The 6733-nt window shown below is 41.3% G+C and overlaps 1 long non-coding RNA gene across 1 annotated transcript; it reads right to left on the minus strand.

Annotated features, from left to right (window-relative positions):
• Nucleotides 1-2352: 2352 nt before the first annotated feature.
• LOC114606659 (uncharacterized) lies at nucleotides 2353-6393 on the minus strand. Its single transcript, XR_003708926.2, has 3 exons — nucleotides 6038-6393; nucleotides 3920-4001; nucleotides 2353-3158 (listed from the first exon to the last, which is right to left on the minus strand). It is a non-coding gene; the product is annotated as an uncharacterized LOC114606659 (long non-coding RNA).
• Nucleotides 6394-6733: the final 340 nt, after the last annotated feature.

Here is a 6733-nt window from a genome sequence, read left to right on the forward strand (position 1 = left end):
TGAGAATATGGCAGTCAATAAAGCCATTCAGAGCTTCCACCCTATTAGTAGTCGTACACTGTTAATATGCTGGCACCTCAAGTCCCAACTACAGTGCTCCCAAATGAGTTCACTTCTCTTCCTCTCATTCTTTCACAGCTGTTGTTACTTATTCTTACCACCCCTGCACTGCTGCATATAATTTACATTCCTACACATATCATTTATATTTCGCATCATTGATTCGATTCCAAAAATTTCTTTCCTATTTAGTCTAATAGATGTAAAACATGATTTAGACATTTGCTCATAAATGTGACTGAAACCAGCTGTGCCTCCACAAGTGATTGGATAAAGCACAATATTTAATATCTTTCTGCCTGCATTAATGGGAATTTCACACTTTATGTGTGGTAACAAACACATGCCTGCATCCTCATGTGCACATGGTGGGAAGCAGTGGCCTATCCAGCCATTCTGGTGTGTGTCTTAAACAGAAAAGGCTGAAGTTTCAACCCCGCTTACCTGAAAGTAATATCCACTGAATTCAATAGGACTTTCTTCTGAGTTGGCAAGGTTAGCTTTGTGCTGAAAGTGAGAAAGATAAAATACGCTGCATATGTGAAACTCATCCCTAAGTAAACGCTGACACCATAAACAGCTTCCTCTACCATGTGAGAGAAGTGTGTATGCATATGTATATATCTTCTCTCAGATGGAATAATTCCATGTGTGCCTAGAGGAAGCACATAGCGTGTGTCACCCAGAAACAAAGAAAGAACGCTTTCTGCTTCTAAAAACAACTTTTTGTTGCTTATTCACATGCAAATGGTACTGTTTATTCATATGAAAATCTTTGTTGTTTATTCATATGAAAATGTTTGCAGATTTCATTGACTGGACAATTAAAATTCATACCATTAATCAACTAAAATTTATTTGAGTGACACTGTAATAGAGAATGAGAGCGATATGCAGGGACTGAAAATATGGAAGAACATAAGAAGACTCCTGCTGGCCAATGGCCCATCTAGTTCAGCATCCTGTTCTCACAGTGGCCAACCTGATGCCTGTAGTAAGTATGCAAGCAGCACCTGATCATAACAGCGCTCTTCCCTCCTGCAGTTTCCAGCAGCTGGTATTCAGAGCCATAAGGCCCTCTGATCTTCGGGGCAGAGCATAGCCAACTAGTAGCCATTGACAGCCTTATCTTCCATGAATTGGTCTAATCCTCTTTTAAAGCCATCCAAGTAGGTGGCCATCACTGCCTCCTGTGAGAGCAAGTTCCTGGGTTTTAACTATTCACTCTGTGAATAAGCACTTAACCTTGATCTGTCCTGAATCTTCCAGCATTCAGCTTCATTGTATGTCCATGAGTTCTAGTGTTATAAGAGAGGGAGAAAAACTTTTCTCTTTCTGCTTTTGCCATACCATACAGTGGTACCTCTGGTTGCAAACGGGATCCGTTCCGGAGCCCCGTTCGCAACCTGAAAGGAACACAACCCGTGTCTGCACATGCGCGGCTCACAATTTGCTGCTTCTGCACATGCCGTCATTTTGTGGGTCTGCGCATGCGCGAGCGACGAAACCCAGAAGTAACCCTTTCCGGTACTTCCGGGTCACCGCGGGACGCAACCTGAAGCAAATGTAACATGAAGTATGACAGTAGGCTTCTATGGTGTCACCTCTTACTTACCTTTTCTCTAAACAGAAAAGCCCCAAATCAGTGGTGTAGCATGGGGGGTTGTCACGGGGCGGTTGCGCCAGGCACAAAATTGTTAGGAGGCGTTGGTGTTTCCTCAGTACAGCTGCATGCTTTCCTTTCTGGGCTCTGTTGAAAACGGCTTCTCCATGCAAACCAGGAATTGACCTCTCCAGACAACGGAACAACTCTTCTTTCCTTATCTCTGCAGTTGCAGTCTTCTGAGTGATACGGACACCATTAGGCAGTTTAATGCACATGCATACTCCATCCATTTCCCTCCCTCCCCTCCACATAGCCCTGGGCTGTGCAACCCACACTACACCACTCCCCCAAATGCTCCAACTTTTCCTTGAAGGGGAACTGCTGCACCCCCTTTCATTCTGGTTGCCCTTTTCCAAATCTTTTCCACCTCTGCAACCTCTTCTTTGAGGCCAGGCAACCAGAACTGTAGACAGTGTTACAATTGTGGTTGCACCATAGAGTCCTATAATGGCATTATAAAACCAGCAGTTTTCTTTTTTGTTCCTTTACTAATGACCCCAGCATGGAATTTGCCTTTTCCACAGCTGCTGCACACTGGGTCCACATCTTCAGACACACTCAGATACGCAGCAGCAGCAGGGACACTTGGGTAAGGCTGCTTGTCTGTGAGGGTGTCTTTTGCTGGATCAGGATGTTTAGCTTTCATAAAGCCAGTGCAGAAATTCACATCTCATATTTCTCTCAGGAGCAGATCTAAAATTCTACCTATCAATCCACTCTGGTTCTTGATTTGTCTCAAAAGTAGCAACCTTATTAACATGTAAGCAGAGCTAAATTTCATTTTGAAATACAGGAGGTACACATTAGTTTCCCAAATCAGATGATGAGTTGTAATAAATATTTTAAATCTGAATTTCATTCCTACCAACAGCAGACATTTCAAGATTATTTCTGTTTAACCTAACAAAGCCATGTCAGCAGAGATAAAAATTATGCCAGAAAAGATCTGTCAGTATAATCCTATAGAATGATAGAAGATGACTTTATTCTTGCCATATTTTTTACCTGGCTGCGCTAACTGCAATCTTTTTATTGTGGTTTAGAAGGCATATATAAAACATACATTTCTGAATGTGGCTCTGCTTTCAATTTATTTGATCTGTGGAATTAATCAGATTATGCTAATATTTAACAGAGGGGTTTTTAAAAAAAATAATCAGATTTTATTCCTCTTGGCTGTGCTCAAATGAATCACATCCCTTACATTATGTGACATTTTTCTTTTTCTTTCTCAAAGGCCCATGGGCATTATGTGAACATTGTTTAACTTGTATAACATCAAATGTGCATTTCTCTATCATCTTCCAAAGTGGTTTATTGAGGTGAAACTGAAGACCGCATGAAAAATAGAACAAAACAAAAACATTATTTGATATGATTAATGTCTGTTCAGGGAGAGGATCACGTCACCAGAATTCTTCAGGCCATCAATCTGAAAAACACACGAAATGTTTCTAAATGGCACAACCCTGTGATTCTAGTGCTTGTATTACCACAAAAGGCAGTATTTACCTTGTTTGTATGGAAACACTAACACAGCACCCACCTCTTTACAATTGAACCACAATGCCTATAGGAAGGAGGTTGGTTCCCCTCACATAATGATACTGAAGCATAGGAGTCTCATGAGATTAGAGATTTGGCCTGGAGGCTGTCTCATAAGACTTCAGACAAGGTGCATTGCAGACAACCCCCAAATGTCCTGTTTAACGAAGACATTCTGAAAAAAGCAGTTTAGTTGTGAAGACAGTAAGAAAATCAAGCAACCCCAAAGTCAGGAATAGCCCCAGGCTGAGCTGTCCATGGCCTGCAAACAGTAACTCCACAGAGAAGTGATTCAGCTTTTATCCTGTTCCCTCCCACTGGAGTCAACGGGGGGGGGGGGAATTACACCCCATCTTATTGTGGTCAAGTTTCCTACTAGGGTAGTACGCATGTATGTCGAGCAAGGGATAATTAAGAATCAACATAGGTTTGTCCCTCTTCTGTGCCACTCACAGCACATCCACAATGTTTTCCACTCTGGTTATATTTCTAACATGTATTCATTTCATTCATTCATTTGCTATATTTCTAGGTCGCTTTCATCAGATTCATAAGGTGGCATACCGTATTCATATTTAAACAAAGAAAACAATTATAAAATGAAAATCAAAACAACTGATGCAACCAAACAGTTATAACATTGCTTACCACAACCTTTTCACTGCAGCAAATGGAACACTTCTAATTCATGTCAGTCTCTTCAAGCAATTCATCTCAATGTCCCAATGGCCTGGGTGAAAAGATAGGACAACAACAGAACCCTACTAGTGAAGATGTCATATGCAAGGGGAGGGAATTTCAGAAGTTTCCTTAGATGAATCTGCAAATCTAATGCTTTTATGGATTTTGATGTTAACAAAAAGAGTGTGTGTTTAATATTGTTGTGTATGTGTTTCATTTTACAGTTCCGTTTTTACAGCTCTCCTTTTCCACACTTGCTAATTTCCACACCTCATCTAAGAGCTCCCTTTTTAGAATAGATTTATGGAGAGACTTGTTAACATGGCAATAACCACATTTTTCACTCTGCTACTGCCTGTCAGCACCTACCTTATAGGGGCACTAGATGATTCAGACTCAGCTGATCTGGCACACAGAATGACTTCTCTACAGACAAAGGTGAGCTTCTGCCATTGCAATGAGAGAGGAAAAGTTTTGTTTGCAAGTGGGGAATAGGGCTATGTGTTCTCAGAGACTAGATGCATCTGAACACCAGTTAGAACATATAAGTTTACCTCCTTCACTTCCTATCTCCAATCAGCATGTAGGGTAAGGGTGGAAGCATTTCTATAAGAAACCCAGAACTTGCTGATTTCCATACAGTTCTGGGTTCATTCTAGAAATAGCAGAGCAGGTGTGTGTCACATCCTGCCTCAAGTGGCCTCAAGTGCTCCAAAAGGGCAGCAATGTCACCACTGCTTTGGTGTGCTGGAGACTTTGAAGAACACCAGGTAATGCCCAGCACAATCTGAGAGGTGTCTCTGGGCCTTGCCAGGCTTTGCTTTGTACTCAAAAACTCTGCTTACAACTGTGGCTGAAAATGTATTGCTTGAACTGTATCATATTTGGGGGGTATATTTTAGCTCAATAGCCTACCATGTTTTCAGACCTGGGACTAAGGATGCTCAGATCTTTAAATTTGAGTTTTTCTTAGCTTCTCATTTTTCCAGACGAGCTCTGCACATTAGTTTGCATATTTAAAAAAATTAACAAGTCTCCATGAAAATTCAGCCGTATTTTAGTGTGAATTTCTCCACCTATACATACCTTTCTATGCAATTTTGTCTGATACATACATTTTTGCAAAGCAATTTTGCCTTATATAATGCACACGTGCATGTTATTTTCACTAATATGTGTATTTTTATAGGCACTTTACCCCAGTGTGCGTTACTTTGCTAAAGAACTGTGTTACAAAATTCAGAGAATTGCAAATTTCAAAGGATGACTGTGTTTCAGTACACATATTGTTCTGGAAAGTGTGAATTAGTTAGGTTCACCTTATGAACTGGACTGAATTTCTTCCCCATCAGTATCTGGGTCCCACTTTTAAACCAAACGTGCGTTTTGGGAATCCATTTCTTAATTTTGTACCCTGTTTTTGTATGGTGGCAGCACTATTGCTATAACCCCTCTTAGATCAGGCCACAACTCAGTAGTGAGACCCAACTCACTAGTCAAAGACCAAAGGCATAGCTGTCCCTTCCTGCCATCCCTTGTTCAGGAGAAGAAAACCTCCATCCCTTGCTCAAAGCATATTGTTTGTGCAAACTGAAGCAATGCATTGCCAACCTGCTTGCTCACTGGCCTGTTCTCCTGGTGATTCAGTTTGAATTGTCTGTCCTTTCTGTAAATCTTAATGCCTCATTAGATTGCATTAAAGATGACAGTGCCTATTGATGGTAGGTCTGAAAACCAGAGATTATGGTGTCATACAACACCAGGCAATATATGAGTCATTCAGCCCCTTTGAAAGTGTCTCACATCTGGCTGGCAGTGAATGGAGCCACTGTCAAACCATTTGCTGTTGTAGTACCTGGTTCCTTATGTTCCAATTACAAGTTTTGAATGAAGGAGTTAGGAGAGTCTGGGGAATTGTGGCCGTAGTTCACACAAGCTAGCTAAACAAAGGAAGCCCTGTTCCTCATTATGCTCCTGCACTTAATTAGGAAGTGAGTTTGTTGATCGCTAGCTGCATCAAGAACCACTCATTTATAGCAGAACAGTTTAGCGATTCTATGAAAGTTTATTTCAATGACATCTTACACTTTGGCCAGGAGGGAGAGGCCTTTGTTTCATCTGAAGTGAAATATGTTTCTTGTAGTCATTTGCCTTGACAGGAGGAGGAGGAGGAGGAGGAGGAACAGCCGTGTTTTCTTTCACTGGGAGGACACATAATGGAACAGGAGGGGAGAAATGGGAAACATGTCATTGCAGTAGGCAGTTAATTGTTTTAGGAATGGCACTTTGTAACATGGGTGCTTGAAGATGCCGCGTTGGTGCCGTTCCCATAACTTTTGGCTAAGAGATCAAGGTCAAATCACTTACAGGTCTGACAATTTATCACTCTCTGTTTGGAAAGTGCTGATTTTACTGGTTTATAAAACAATGTAATGCTTTCTCTCTGGACACGCTGAAGGCTATCTCATCTGGGAGGCTGATAATTCAATCAGCAAGCAAGAGAGGCAGAATGCAGTTGGCTTATACTGAAGATGCCTCGCTACAGAGGATGTAATTGTCGTGGCCATCCTCTCAACAGAAAATGCACGCACAGTCCTTTTCCATTACCTAAGGATGCCAGCCAATAACCCATTTAAGCAATGCTTCGTTCCCAGGTCTAGCAGAAATAAATGGCTAAGGAAATGCCTTGCTAAAAAGCTGATTACATTCCAGTACGCTGAGAATGAAAATCACCTGAAAAAAATGTTCATTCATGGCCCAAGAGTAACATTAATGTTCACC

This window comes from Podarcis muralis, chromosome 11 (genome assembly GCF_964188315.1).
Source record: "Podarcis muralis chromosome 11, rPodMur119.hap1.1, whole genome shotgun sequence".
Classification (NCBI taxonomy): Eukaryota; Metazoa; Chordata; class Lepidosauria; order Squamata; family Lacertidae; genus Podarcis; species Podarcis muralis.